The sequence below is a fragment of the Oncorhynchus mykiss genome, chromosome 4 (genome assembly GCF_013265735.2).
Source record: "Oncorhynchus mykiss isolate Arlee chromosome 4, USDA_OmykA_1.1, whole genome shotgun sequence".
Taxonomy (NCBI): domain Eukaryota; kingdom Metazoa; phylum Chordata; class Actinopteri; order Salmoniformes; family Salmonidae; genus Oncorhynchus; species Oncorhynchus mykiss.
This window is the reverse complement of record NC_048568.1, coordinates 13,090,062-13,106,350: the sequence shown is the minus strand read 5'-3', so window position 1 is coordinate 13,106,350 and position 16,289 is coordinate 13,090,062. Positions and strand designations below refer to the sequence as shown.

At 41.8% G+C, this 16,289-nt stretch overlaps 1 protein-coding gene across 4 annotated transcripts in view; it reads left to right on the top strand.

The window, feature by feature from the left end:
- LOC110522120 (transcription regulator protein BACH2) overlaps window positions 1–16,289 on the top strand; it is a 98,896-nt gene that overhangs the window by 44,650 nt on the left and 37,957 nt on the right. Inside the window, exon 1 of one of the 4 annotated variants that reach the window (XM_036975670.1) lies at window positions 14,373–14,477. The exons of 2 other annotated variants lie outside the window; for them this stretch is intronic. The gene's annotated coding sequence lies outside the window, so the exon portion shown is untranslated. Of the gene's footprint in view, window positions 1–14,372; window positions 14,478–16,289 lie in introns of those variants that run through there. One more of the 4 variants, XM_036975669.1, reaches the window with a different exon arrangement.

Here is a 16,289-nt window from a genome sequence, read left to right as displayed (position 1 = left end):
GCAGTATGTGTAGGATCTGCACTGGCCAGACAGCAGTGCTAGTTTGTTATAGCTACCAACTGAGTTAGTGGAACTGAGTGAAGAAGGCACTCAATGAATATAGTGGGTTGTTTTCCTAGCCAATGAAATCCTCCAACTGGTAGTCATCCTAGAAATGTGTTCACGTTAGACAATGTGTCTGACGTTTGTATCTAAATGTAACAGTGTTCATACTGTAACTCCAAAATTTGGTTCAGAACACAGGTCTCGCACTCCCTACCACTAATTTTTAAACCTGGGATATTTTAGGAGCACTAATGAGAGGTCAGACAAAAAAACCCGTGTGGGTACACTTTAACAACGTTTAACCCGTTGTTATTCATGTTTTTTCATCTGCACAATCTGAGCCATTAGAAATCCATTGACGGATTAGACTTCCATTAATAGCCGCTTACGAGGGGGGACTTGCGGTGAATAAAAGTTCCAATTGTTGAATATCCCCACTCTGGCTGGATTCCAATAGGAATTTAACATCACTTTGCAAGCCAGCATAATGTGACTTGCAGGCCTGATGTGACCACTGTATTAGGCCCTCGAAGTAAGGCTTTATGATATATATAATGTATTGTCTTAAATAATTATGTACTTTGGTGCTGTTTTTGCTGGTGACTAGCATATGCTGGCACGCTGGTGACCAGCTCATGTTGGTCATCAGTGTCCAAAACACAGCGAAGGCACCAGCAAAAACACAGCAATTTTGGTCGGCACTGTTTTTTTTTTCAGCAGGGTAGTCAGAGTGTGTTGGTGTCCTCAGGCCTTGTTTCATGTGTGGTGGGAGAAGATTAGAACAGTTTGTTCCTAATAAAAGGACGAAAGACCAATGTCTGTCTGTGTGTGTGCTCATTTTGATCCGGAGCTACAATAGAGATTAGCAGTACATTATAGTACATTAGCAGCAGGCTGGGGCCGTTAATGTGCAGTGTAGCAGTACGTGTTGGATCTGGACTGGACAGACAGCAGCGCTAGTTTGTTAAAGCTACCAACTAATTGAATGGAACTGAGGGAAATCCCACGACTAGTAGTCTTCCTAGAAATGTTTTCATTTTGGAAAATGTGTCTAACATCGGTATGTAAATGTAACAGGTTTAAACGGATAGTTCAGAGCTTCTGCTCTTTTCTATCACCTGTAGGGAACGCAATATATCAGCTACTGACAAAACAATGTATATTTACTGACATGTATGTGTAACTGATAGATGATGACACACACACACACACACACACACACACGTATGTACAGTGTAAATTGTAAAGTATTTTGTCTGTACTGTCTTTTTCATTATATGTCAGACCCCAGTAAGACTAGCTGTCACGGTTGGCGTCGATGGGGACCCTAATGAAATCAAATCAAATTGTGTAGTACTGTTAGCTGTGTACAGTAAATTCGGAAAGTGTTTGACTTTTTTTTTGTGACTTTTTCCACATTTATTTACATTACAGCCTTGTTCTAAAATGGATTCAATTGTTTGTGTTTCCTCATCAATCTACACACAGTACCCCATAATGACAAATCAAAAACTGGTTGTATTTTTTTGTGTGCAAATTTGTCAAAATAAAAAAGCTGAAATATCACATTTACATAAGTATGCTGACACATTATTCAGTACTTTGTTAAAGCATCTTTTGGCAGCGATTACAGACTCAAGTCTTCTTGGGTAAGATTCCACAAGCATGGCACACCTGTATTTGGGGAGTTTCTCCCATTCTTCTCTACAGATCCTCTTGGATGGGGAGCGTCGCTGCACAGCTATTTTCAGGTCTCTCCAGAGATATTAGATCGGGTTCAAGTCAGAACTCTGGCTGGGCCACTCAAGGACATTCAGGGACTTGTCCTGAAGCAACTCCTGCATTGTCTTGGCTGGTCGTTGTACTGTTGGAAGGTGAACCTTCACCCTAGTCTGAGGTCCTGAACACTCTGGAGCAGGTTTTCATCAAGGATCTCTCTCTGTACTTTGCGCAGTTTATCTTTCCTTTGATCCTGACTGGTCTCCCAGTCCCTGCCACTGAAAACATCCCCACAGCATGATGCTGCCACCACCATGCTTCACCGTAGCGATGGTGCCAGGTTTCCTCCAGATGTTCAATCTTGGTTTCATCTAGAGGTCGACCGATTATGATTTTTCAACGACGATACAGAAACTGATTAGTGGAGGACTGATATTTATATATACAGTTGATGTCGGAAGTTTACATACATTTAAACTCAGTTTTTCACAATTCCTAACATTTGGTAAAAGTTCCTGTCTTAGGTCAGTTAGGATCACCACTTTATTTTTAGAATGTGAAATGTCAGAATAATAGTAGAGAGAATGATTAATTTCAGATTTGATTTATTTCATCACATTCCCAGTGGGTCTGAAGTTTACATTCACTCAATTAGTATTCGGTAGCATTGCCTTTAAAATGATTAACTTGGGTCAAACGTTTTGGGTAGCCTTCCACAACCTTCCCATAATAAGTTGAATGAATTTTGGCCCAATCCTCCTGACAGAGCTGGTGTAACTGAGTCAGGTTTGTAGGCCTTCTTGCTCGCACACGCTTTTTCAGTTCTGCCCACAAATGTTCTATGGTCAGGGCTTTGTGATGGCCACTCCAATACCTTGACTTTGTTGTCCTTAAGCCATTTTGCCAAAACTTTGGAAGTATGCTTGGGGTCATTGTCCATTTGGAAGACCCATTTGCGACCAAGCTTTAACTTCCTGACTGATGTCTTGAGATGTTGCTTCAATATATCCACGTAATTTTCCTACCTCATGAGCCATCTATTTTGTGAAGTGCACCAGTCCCTCCTGCAGCAAAGCACCCCCACAACATGATGCTGCCACCCGCGTGCCTCACTGCTGGTATAGTGTTATTTTGGCTTGCAAGCCTCCCCCTTTTTCCTCCAAACATAACGATGGTCATTATGGCCAAACAGGAATACTTTTGTTTCATCAGACCAGAGGACATTTCTCCAAAAAGTACATTTTTTGTCCCCATGTGCAGTTGCAAACCGTAGTCTGGCTTTTTTATGGCGGTTATGGAGCAGTGGCTTCTTCACTGCTGAGCGGCCTTTCAGATTATGTCAGTATAGGACTCGTTTTACTGTGGATATAGATCATTTTGTACCTGTTTCCTTCAAGATCTTCAAACGGTCCTTTGCTGTTGTTCTGGGATTGATTTGCGCTTTTCGTACCAAAGTATGCTCATCTCTAGGCGACAGAACGCGTCTCCTTCCTGAACGGTATGACGGCTGCGTGGTCCATGGTGTTTATACTTGCGTACTATTGTTTGTACAGATGAACGTGGTACCTTCAGGCGTTTGGAAATTGCTCCCAAGGATGAACCAGAATTGTGGAGGTCTACAATTTTTTGCTGAGGTCTTAGTGGTGATCTTAACTGACCAAGTGGTGATCTTAACTGACCAAAGACAGGTAATTTTTCACTCTGATTAAATGTCAGGAATTGTGACAAACTGAGTTTAAATGTATTTGGCTAAGGTGCATGTAAACTTCCGACTTCAACTGTAAATTCTTTCGATAATATACTAATGGTAATATACTGTATACATGTCAAAAGGAGTAGCTGGATAAATCGATACATACGAATGTTAATGGAAATCAATAATCAATGAACAGCAGTGTAGTGGTAGTAATAAATTGAATCAATTGTTTTTGTAGCAGCAGCGTAGAGGGGGAGCAGTAGATGTTAGACATTAACAATCTTATGGCCGTGGGATAAAAGCTCTTAAGAAGTCTGTACTCTATATTATGGTCTGTACTTGGCATGTAAGTTTCTGCCATTTGTTTTTAAACCTGGGATATTTTAGGAGCACAGCTAATGAAAGATCAGACAACAACCCCGGGTGGGTACACTTTAACACAAACCTTTTTTTATTTATGTGTTTCAATTTGTAAAACTTGAGCCTGTATTAGACTGCTAAAAATAGCCGCTTACGTGGAGGAACAAAAAAAGTATTTTTTCTCCGCTGGCTTGTCTGCCTGCGATTCAGGGTGTAATTTGTGGCTTGCCAGAGGTTGACCTCGGTTGGTCAGGAAGCGGCAGCAGGCGGCGGGATAGAAAAGTGCTGTTTAGCCCTGCTGTATGTTGGGACCTGGAAGAGTGGCCTTCTAGCAGGCAGACAGGCTGAGGCCAATAAGGCTATGTCTAGTCTGTGCGTGGGTGCCCTGGCTAGCCCACAGACTAGAGCTAAAATGCTTAAGATGCAAGAGCTTGGCTCAGCCAGACACGGCGCATTGATCATTTCCTTCCAAGAACTGTCCTTTCCTCTCCTCCCGCTGGAAAAGAAAATGTCCCTCCTGTTCGTAGACCTCCGCCTGGCCCCAATGTGTAATTTCAGTCAGCATCTTGCCCTAATCTCCAAATAGCAACAGCCTGTGTGTGTTCTTTTTTTCCCCACGAGATCCCTGCTTCCAGAAGAAAACACTGCATGGCCTGATACATCAGTCATTGTTGTGTTTGTTCTGCACTTGACTTCAAACAGAGCGCGAGTTGAAAAGGAGAGTGACCTTTGGGAATCACACAGTCAGGAGCCAGGGCCAGAGTCAGACTCTGCCCAACATCTACTGTACATATGGGAGGAGGGACTTTACTTTGAGGCTCTTTCTATTCTCATATATATATATTTTTAAATTGAGGAATATACAAGGATGAATAGCCATGGAATGTTGCCCTAGAAAACACCTCTCTGCCTCTTTCACCCTGACTGACTGACTGCTGGGGGCGAAAAAAAGTGTTGTTTTTTTTTGAAGCTGTGATGTAGGTTCGCTCGGTAGGCTGGAAGCTTTTTGAACCTCTTTACACCCACTATCTTTCGCCGAGGTATATCGCGTTTAAAACAAAGAATTTCAAATGTCTGCACACGTGCATGTCAGTTGCTTCGAGTAAAAGTGTCTGCTAAATGGCATATATTGTTATATTATAGTACCATTCACCTCTTTGTCTACCTTCAACAGGGAGAAAAAAAGCACATAATAAAAGAGAAGTTGGACAGCTTTAGTTGCATGTCCGTATACTTCAGATGTCCTTGCATAAAAAAAATTTTTACAAAGCTGTTGATACGGTTCTTTATCTTCGTACGCATTTCTCTAGATTTGTCTTCTTCTTTTGAGTGGCAGCCCACAGGTACAAGTAAATGTATATTGATATCAAATGCAAATATGTTAACTAAATATGTGAGTATATCTGAATCAATATGACTTTGAATGTTACACCTGTGCCTGTAACCTCCTTCTGAAAAAATAACGAAATAAATATATCTTATATTTGAGATTCTTCAAAGTAGCCACCCTTTGCCTTGATGACAGCTTTACAATGTAAAAAATAAAGAAAAGCCCTTAAAAGAGTAGGCGTGTCCAAACCTTTGACTGGTACTGTACATGGAATGAATGACTAACTGTATCCAGTAGAGTCCTATTCATCTACTGGATCTTTACAACACACTGAAGTATAGAAACCAATTTTCGTTCTCGTTTATTTTTATATTTGCAGGCCGGATAAACCTCTTGAGATGAGACGTCTTTTTTCGTCATGAGAAATATAGTTACTTCACTAAACTAATCAATGTTTAAGCAATTAAATAAATAAAACAGTTTCCTGTTCTCTACCTCCCAGCAGCCTATAGATATGGTCCCTTTTGATAGAAACTCAATTGTACTCATTTCAACCAACCATTTTCAACCAGCCTCTTTTACAATATACTGTACACTGAGTATACCAAACATTAAGAATGCCTGCTCTTTCCATGACATAGTCTGACCAAGTGAAAGCTATGATCACTTATTGATGACACTTGTTAAATCCACTTCAATCAGTGTAGATGAAGGGGAGGAGACAGGTTAAAGAAAGATTTTGAAGCCTTGAGACAATTGAGACGTGGATCGTGTATGTGTGCCGTTCAGAGGGTGAATTGGCAAGACAAAATATTTAAGTGCCTTTGAACAGGGTATGGTAGTAGGTGCCAGGCGCAACGGTTTGTGTCAAGAACTGCAATGCTTCTGGGTTTCTCATGCTCAACAGCTTCCCGTGTGTCTCAAGAATGGTCCACCACCCAAAGGACATCCAGCCAACTTGACACAACTGTGGGAAGCATTGGAGTCAATGTACCAGAAGATCCCCGAAGAAATGAGGCTGTTCTGAGGGTGAAAGGGGTGGGTGCAACTCAGTATTAGGAATGTGTTCCTAATGTTTGGTATACTCGGTGTATATGCTGTATTTCTATAATGGTATAGTCTATAATGGTATAGATACCATTTTATCCAGTCCACCTACCCCACCCGTAACCTATTATCCTGCTGTTTATTTGTCTTGTTTTCCACAAGTATTGCCCCTCACAAGACCTTGTGTGCACTCAGTGTACCCACTCCTCCCTCTTACCCACCCTTCCTGGTCTGGAGGTCTTATTAAGATTCATTGTTTTAATCAAGCGGAAACCAATTGCTACAGAGATACGGTGCCTTCGGAAAGTATTCAGACCCCTTGACTTTTTCCACATTTTGTTGCGTTACAGCCTTATTCTAAAATGTATGAAATTGCTTTTTTCCCTCATCCAATCTATACCCAATGCCCCATAATGACAAAGCAAAAACAGTTTTTTTGATAAAGGAAATATCACATTTACGTAAGTATTCAGACCCTTTACTCAGTACTTTGTCGAAGCACCTTTGGCAGTGATTACACTCTTGAGCCTTCTTGGGTATGACGCTACAAGTTAGGCACACCTGTATTTGGGGAGTTTCTCCCATTTTTCTCTGCTAATCCGCTAAAGCTCTGTCAGGTTGGATGGGGAGCGTCACAGCACAGCTATTTTCAAGTCTTTCCAGAAATGTTTGATCGGGTTCAAGTCCGGACTCTGGCTGGGCCATGCAAGTACATTCAGAGACTTGTCCCGAAGCCACTCCTGCGTTGTCTTGGCTCTGTGCTTAGGGTCATTGTCCTGTTAGATGGTGAACCTTCACCCCAGTCTGAGGTCCTGAGCATTATGGAGCAGGTTTTCATCAAGGATCTCTCTGTACTTTGCTCCATTCATCTTTCCCTCGATCCTGACTAGTCTCCCAGTCCCTGCCTCTGAAAACATCCTCACGGCATGTTGCTGCCACCACCATTCTTCACCGTAGGGATGGTGCCAGGTTTCCTCCAGACATGACACTTGGCTCTTAGGCCAAAGAGTTCAATCTTGGTTTCATCAGACCAGAGAATCTTGTTTCTCATGGTCTGAGAATTAATTAAAAAGTAGGATTATTTTAGATTCTTTTGAATAAATGATTTTTTAATTTTTTTTTTAAGTCAAATCGACAATTGGTAACCCAACCCTTATGGGATTAATTGACACATAATCAAGCATTACAATAATTCACTATGGTAATTATTGTCTGAGAGTCCTTTAGGTGCCTTTTGGCAAACTCCAAGCTGGCTGTCATGTGCCTTTTACTGAGGAGTGTCTTCCGTCTGTCCACTCTAACATAATGGCCTGATTGGTGGAGTGCTGCTGAGATGGTTGTTCTTCTGGAAGGTTCTCCCATCTCCACAGAGGAACTCTGGAGCTCTGTCAGAGTGACCATCGGGTTCTTGGTTACCTCCCTGACCAAGGCCCTTCTCCCCCGATTGCTCAGTTTGGCAGGGCGGCCATCTCTAGGAAGAGTCTTGGTGGTTCCAAACTTCTTCCATTTAAGATTGATGGAGGCCAAGAAATGTTTTGGTACCCTTCCCCAGCTCAATTCCGAGTCTCATAGCAAAGGGTCTGAATACTTGTAAATGTAAATAGGTGTTCCTGTTTTTTTTAACAGACTTGCACCATTTCTAAAAACCTGTTTTCCCTTTGTCAATATGTGGTATTGTGTGTAGGTTGCTGAGTTTTTATTTTAGAATAAGGAGTGTAACATAGTCATTTGCCCAGTGGCTCTGTACTACAGCATCTTAATTTCAGCCAGTTTGGCAAAGTAGGAAAATAATCCTGCAGCATCGGGAAATGTGAATTATTATGTGGATTCTAATTAATGGATATTTTTTATAGGGGTTGATACATTTTTTGTTACGTCAAATCAAGTCTGACATTTTGATGTGGAAATTGCAAACTTTAGAAGCCTTTTTAAAACCTTGAATACACTACAAATTTTGCTTTTCTTGGCCACAAAAGAGCGATCAAAGTAAGATCCTACATCTGTATGGTCATGCAAACAGCCTGATGCTGTGGCTGTTTAAAAACACAGACAACACTTGAGGGCGGTATGAAGGCTGAAACATGTCTGGATCAAGTTGAAGTTGAGATTTGAGCACCAGTGATACTAGACAGCATTTGTCACATACAGTGGGGCAAAAAAGTATTTAGTCAGTCACCAATTGTGCAAGTTCTCCTACTTAAAAAGATGAGAGAGGCCTGTAATTTTCATCATAGGTACACTTCAACTATGACAGACAAAATGAGAAAAACAAAATCCAGAAAATCACATTGTAGGACTTTTTATGAATTTATTTGCAAATGATGGTGGAAAATAAGTACCTGGTCACCTACAAACAAGCAAGATTTCTGGCTCTCAGAGAACTGTAACTTCTTTAAGAGGCTCCTCTGTCCTCCACTCGTTACCTGTATTAATGGCACCTGTTTGAACTTGTTATCGGTATAAAAGACACCTGTCCACAACCTCAAACAGTCACACTCCAAGCTCCACTATGGCCAAGACCAAAGAGCTGTCAAAGGACACCAGAAACAAACTTGTAGACCTGCACCAGGCTGGGAAGACTGAATATGCAATAGGTAAGTAGCTTGGTTTGAAGAAATCAACTGTGGGAGCAATTATTAGGAAATGGAAGACTTTTTGGTAAAAACTCAACTTGTCGTGTTTGGAGGACAAAGAATGCTGAGTTGCATCCAAAGAACACCATACCTACTGTGAAGCATGGGGGTGGAAACATCATGCTTTGGGGCTATTTTTCTGCAAAGGGACCAGGACGACTGATCCGTGTAAAGGAAAGAATGAATGGGGCCATGTATTGTGAGATTTTGAGTGAAAACCTCCTTCCATCAGCAAGGGCATTGAAGATGAAACGTGGCTGGGTCTTTCAGCATGACAATTTTCCCAAACACACCGCCCGGGCAACGAAGGAGTGGCTTCATAAGATGCATTTCAAGGTCCTGGAGTGGCCTAGCCAGTCTCCAGATCTCAACCCTATAGAAAATCTTTGGAGGGAGTTGAAAGTCAGTGTTGCCCAGCAACAGCCCCAAAACATCACTGCTCTATAGGATATCTGCCTGGTGGAATGGGCCAAAATACCAGCAACAGTGTGTGAAAACCTTGTGAAGACTTACAGAAAACGTTTGACCTCTGTCATTGCCAACAAAGGGTATATAACAAAGTATTGAGATAAACTTTTGTTATTGACCAAATACTTATTTTCCACCACAATTTGCAAATAAAATCATTAAAAATCCTACAATGTGATTTTCTGGAGAAAAAAATTCTCATTTTGTCATAGTTGAAGTGTACCTATGATGAAAATTACAGACCTCTCTCATCTTTTTAAGTGGGAGAACTTGCACAATTGGTGGCTGACTAAATACTTTTTTGCCCCACTGTATAGCAGCTATCTGTCCACAGTAAGTGGTAATATCAGATGTCTGATGAAGGCCGAGGATAACCATATCCCACTTTACCAAAATGTGGTGGATGAGACAACCCCCCACCCCCACTAAAACAATACTTCAACAGGTACTCATCTCAAAAAGAAACGGTGAGTGTTGCTCATGTACATAACATTTTCATTGTCTATTGTTGTATCTAAAATCACCTCTGTCGGTGATGGACATGAAGTTACTGTAGTCACACTCATCATCGCCACAGATACAGTCAGTATCTCCTCCCTCAGAATATTTCCACCGTATCTCATGTCCCTCATCCGTACAACAAGAGTGCATATGGCTTTCTCTTCTCACTTTGAGTCACCAGCAGCGCTGTCTGTCTTAACCCACACTAACCACAGTATGTGTCACATCTTTGCCAACTTCAACCATAACCTTTCAGTCCGTGCCCTCACAGTGTATTTCAGACGCACGTGGGTTGCATTTACGTAGCTACACCTCCTATCTATGACTGAGCACGTCTGGGGTGCCCCAGATTGATTGTTCCGTGGCAGTCCCTCATTAACCTTATCATGTAGACTCCATAGTCGAGTCACCACTGTAAGAGGCCAAATCATGCAGATGTTGCATTTGGAAGAAATACATCATATGACTTGCGTGTACAATGAGTGGGGAGTGAGTGGTCAAATTATTTGATTATTTGATTATTTTTTATGATCTGCGTGGCGTTCATTTCCGAACGTCTAGACTAACCTACTCCTCTGCTAATGTTATGGCTTGTCTTTTACATTTATTTACCTAGGCAAGTCAGTTAAGAGCAAATTCGTATTTACAATGACAGCCTAGGAACACTGGGTTAACTGCCTTGTTCAAGGGGCAGAAGGGCAGACTTTTTACCTTGTCAGCTCGGGGTTTCGATCAAGCAACCTTTTGTTTGCTGGCCCAACACTCTAACCACTAGGCTACCTGCCGCCCCGTTCCCATCTCAGTGTGCACATGCAGACTAATTATCCCCACTCACACATTTACGTATCCATACTGTATGTGTTGTAGCCTCACCTTCGTTCCAAAATTAGCTTTCTTACACTCTTGTCAGCGTTGCTGCCAGCGGGTCATCTGACTTGGTATGGGCACTGGCAGTCACTCTCTGCCTGTGTAATGTGAGCTAGCCCCGCTTGGTCAGGTCCAGGGACACTTCATGTATTGGTATGTGTGAATGTGCTTTAACCTCTCACCATGGCCAGGCAGCCACAGTACAACAGTCCTGAACGGGTTTACAGGCAGGCAGTGTATCACTAGAAACCCTTACTGGCACGCTACATGACATCCATTTATGTCACCTGTCCAATTAACCAATAAGGCCCGAGGGGGTGTGGTATATGGCTAAAAGCCAGGTACTCCGATGCAACGAAGGGTGCCTGGATACAGCCCTTAGCCGTGGTATATTGGCCATATACCACACACCAACGTAATTAGAGCAGTACAAATAAATGTTTTGTCATACCCGTTGTATACGGTCTGATATATCAAGGCTTTCAGCCAATCAGCATTCAGGGATCGAATCACCCAGTTTATAATTTACCTTATAGCATAGTAGAGGGAGGGATGCTTTTGTTTGTTTAACACAGCCCTATGAAAACTCTATGAACAGATTATTTTTAAGGAGTCTACTGGTGATATCTACGGTGGATCCTTCTTTTTTTAATCATTCAATTGGCATTAGAGTATTTGTGTAACCATATTTAATTTATTCGTCTTTTCATCAATTCGATTTTGAGGACACATTTCGCGGATTTTGAGTTTAAAGAGGAAATGCTGATGGGGGGGTCAATGTTAAAAATATGAATGGCTGAAATTCTCAGTCACATTTCACAACATTGGTGGAAAAACCAAAACTACAGACTTCATTAATGATTATGTCGTTTTTCAGCTTTTATGAATGAGCGATAGCCTTCACAGCGATATCCCTCCTCTGCAAAAAAGGACCATTTGTATGGTTCTCTTTTATTTCGAGTGTATGATTGTGCTTCCTGCAAGAACAGGGCTTATTGTGGCATATAATGACAACTGTAAATAACCATAGAAACAGGATTGTCATGTGAAAATGGCGGATCTTTTTTCTGTGTCCCAAATGGCACCCTATTGGTCGAGATCGGTGTAGAAGAACTTGACTGGCCTATACAGAGCCCTGACCTCAACCCCATCAAACACTTTTGGGATGAATTGGAACGCCGACTGCGAGCCTAATCGCCCAACCTCAGGGCCCGGCCTCACTCATGCTCGTGGCTGTATAGAAGCAATTCTCCACGGCAAAAAAAAAAAAAAAGATTTTGATTTCACCTCATTTTAACATTCTGTCATGAAGATGTTCATCTTCATTAAAAAAAACGAATTTTCCCATCTCAAGAGGTCAAATTTAAAAAATGACTATAGTTGGTGCCTGTTAAAGATAGACTGAGTGAAATGAAGTTGCCATGAGCAGCACCGTATCTATGCATTTGCACGGGTTCTCTTCACGCTGTTACAGTGTGGCAGCCTCTGGGCCAATTTAGCAGAGAAGTTGAGCCTCGCGTTTCAACGCTCTTAGTTGTTCCAGAGATTGACCCACTATGATGTTTACTTTCTGCATCTAAGTGCCAAATAAAGTAATAGGGGTTGACTAACAAGGTTGATGATTTCAGAAGTTAAATCAGCCATAAATCCCTTTTGTGACAGGTGGAATGGAAACTTGTTGTGTGCAACAGGGTGTGGCACAAAAAAAAAAGTATTGTTAAAATATGTTTCGCCTGTCTATCTGTGGGTAACAGGGATGACATGTTATGTTCGACACGTTCAGTTTTCCACCACAAAACACAAAAATTGCCAAAAGGAGTAGAACTAGCTCACCTGCTTTTACACTATGATTTCACTATTAGATGTTCAATGATTCTTTTGAAGAAAAAAAAAAAGAAAAAAATTGTAGTTTCACCATATTATAACAAGAGTACAGTTCAGATAACAGCGTTCAAATTAAAATGAAGGACATATGTAAATGAATCACTAATCACATGAAGTAAATAATAATCTTTTAAAAAACGACTTTGTCAGAGCAACAAAATAACTCTGGCTTTACAGTAACGGTGACAACTTAGAGAAATCTTTGGGTCAAGTGGGTTAAAATCTTCCTAGCAGTCACAGAGGGTGCACGGAGGGTCATGTCAAAATGCTGAAATGTGGCACTTTAACAAGTCTTTATTCATATGACAAATCAGATTTATTGAATTCTCCATGTGGTTTATATTAAAGGGCACTTCGTTTAATTTAACAGGCTTTTAAATTGAATATTGGTGCACAATTTCTACTTCAAATATCAAAGGGACGCAAAACGCACTCATTTCCTGGAGTGACCTACATACACATGCACGTTCAAATACACACACACACACACACACACACACACACGCTGAACAACACACTCAGCCTTTGAAGGCTTCATGTGGGTGGTTTTGTGTGCCATATTTTTTCCTATGGGGAGAGTTTCCATTTGCAAGGTGTTGTTTTATTTTGTTTGTTGTTGAGCTGTTGAAGGTTTATTTCATTGCCAATTATCACATCAACTTTTCTCATATGGGCTTCTTTCTTTCTCTGTATTGTTGTTTCGTGTAAAGCCCTCCATCTGGTCTCTCTCCCACCACTACCCCCCATCCCCTACCCCTCATCCCCTACCCTCCTACCCCTCATCCTCCAGCCAGCACCTTCCATTGGGCCCCATTAATAATGCAGGGGACAATCCCGCCTCGGAAACACTCCTCCCCCCTCTGGCCTGCCAATCACCCGGCTTAATTAGCACGCGAGAGCATGGTCGCCAAGCGCCCGGCCACCCATTCACCAATCACCACACACCTCTGGCTCTGGTGGCAACGCTCAAAATCTTCATGGTAACCAGATTCATCTGAAATAACCCCAATACTATCTTGATCACCTTTTTGGCAGTTTCAGGCCAAAGTGATGGTGTGAGTGTTTTGCTTGTGTCAGAGTTTTGTGTGGTTGATATCGCTGAGGTGTCCGTGGTTGCATTATAGCTTCATTAGAAAGGGTTCTGTGATTATTGAACTGATCACAGGAGGAGGAAGGGGTCATTAACCGACGAGACAAAGGAGAGGGAATTTGCTTGAGGTGCAGATTAGGGTAGTTAGTGATTATCCTGTTGCTTTAGTCAATACCAATGTACTCTCCGAGATTAGACACACAAAGGCGTGTACGACACATTACTTTTCTACCATTTCTAACATGTAAGTAATATCAAGTTGCTAGTTACAATTCAGGTAGAAACAATGTCTGGATCCAGTGGATTGTCGTACTCTTCTTGGAGACAGCCATTGCCTCATCTACCTTCCAAATCAACAAAATGTTTGTCACGGACACTGGCCAGCTCAGAAATACAGTAATAGAAACATGTTAAAGTATGGAGGAATCTACTCTACTGTATTAGAAGTGTGGCCACAGCGTTAATATCAAAGTAGACACAGAACGAGATACAACAGTGAATATTATTTACATTTGAGTCCATGCAGAATTATAGCCAGGGTCTATAGATAACTCCGTGTTTCTATCACATTTGCAGTCTGTTACCATATAAGACAGCGTAATGACTCACCCTGCTTTCTGACCTACAATGTGGGAAGGGAAGTCATGATTCATGCAAGCTGCAGCTAATGCAGGCCGGAGCCTAAAATACTCTGGTATGCCATCTCACACACTCACATGCACACTCACACACTCACATATGCACAGATGTACTCAGCAACAGTTTGTGAGACATGAGAAAGTTACCAGAGTGTGGAGAGTAACAGAATGACTGGCCAAGTTGAGAAGGCTTTCTGAGGTAATGCTAGCATGTTTGTCTATATTGTGAGATGCATTCCAGGTACGAGCTACATAACTTGCATTTTGTGTCAGGAAGTGGTGCGAAGAGTTGCTGTGTTATTGTTTTTGGTAAGTCACGTAGTTGTAGTCTTAACACTCTTGTCGTAAAGTAGATTCTGCAATTATAGCAATTAAATCACTCCAACCTCATTACAACTTCATCTAAATGAGGGACTGCTTCAAAAAATCTAATTAAACGTTGCTGCTTATGTTGACATACTAATTTGACTAAGGCACTGTGCGGTGGAATTAAAGAGCACTGATTAGATAAAACAAAAATCCCCTTAACTTCATCATTAGAATGAATTTGATACTCTTAAAGAGAGGGATTTACTCTGCAGGTAAGATCAGAAGGAAGGCTATACAGTACGATGTATGTTTCATTTCAATCAACAGTAAGTCATGACTCATGAGAGAGCCTGTAATGTGGACTGTCTGGAATAACTTCTGTGCTAGCTACATGTGTAAGGACCACCCTCTTTTCTCACAGGCAATACATGAGCATTTTAACCTGCTGTAATCTGGCTAACAGTTGTCTTTGATAGTTTAAACAGTGTGTGCTATTGTACTTTTTACTCATTGTTTTCTTTTTGGAGGGTGAATCCCGATGGTGTTCTTAGTATTGATTACATTCTGAAGGATATGGCACTCTGCCTGCCTCATTAAGACATTAACTACCTTTGATTTTAATGGTAGATTGCACAGAACTCTAAGGGACGGTTTCCCGGACACAGATTAAGCCTAGTCCTGGACAAAAAAAAATGGACTAGGCTTAACTTTGACACACAGGTGTAATCATTCTAGTGGTCCCTGCAGCGTACGCTCAAAATGGTGTGATTAGAATGCTTATTTAAAGGGCCTACCGGGTGGCTCAGTGGTCTAAGGCACTGCATCGCAGTGCTAGCTTTGCTACCAGAGATTCTGGGTTCGAGTCCACCAATATTGCAGCTGGCCGTGACTGGGGGGGCCTATGGGGCAGCGAACAATTGGCCCAGCATCGTCTGGGTTCGGGAGGGTTTGGCCGGCAGGAATATCCTTGTCTCATCACGCACTAGTGACTCCTGTGGCGGGCCGGACGCAGTGCACGCTGACCAGGCCGCCAGGTGCACAGTGTTTCCTCCGACACATTGGTGCGGCTGGCTTCCGGGTTGGATGGGCATTGTGTCAAGAAGCAGTTGGGTTGTGTTTCGGAGGACGCATAGCTCTCGACCTTTGCCTCTACCAAGTCTGTATGGGAGTTGCAGCGATGAGACAAGACTACTACCAATTGGGGAGAAAAAATGTGTACATTTTATTTTTTATAAAAAAATAATGGTTATTTAGAACGTCCAGTTTCGATTGATGCAATTTGAGCTGGCTACCCTGTTTTTTCACAGAAACTTGTTTCACAAACACAGTCCTTACAATGTTATATCCTGAATGTGACTAGTTTATTTTTGGATGCAATGTTCAGACATTCACAGAAGTAGCGTTAGCATAACACATTCATCCAAACCAGAAAATGTAGGCTACATTAGTCCTAGCGCTAGCTGAGGAAAGATTGACGGTCAACTCTCAGCTGACAGAAACCATAATATCAATAAGCTAATAGCAATTACTATTTACAAGTCATCACATCACAGGTGAGCTCACCATTGATCGGAATAATTGAGTAAAAAACGTTATAAAAATGTTAAGTAATCCAACGATGGGTAGTTTGTGCGGTCCGCCATGTTTTTTTGTTGTTGAGGCAACCAAAGATAAGAAGATGAGACAAGATGAGTTTGGTCTG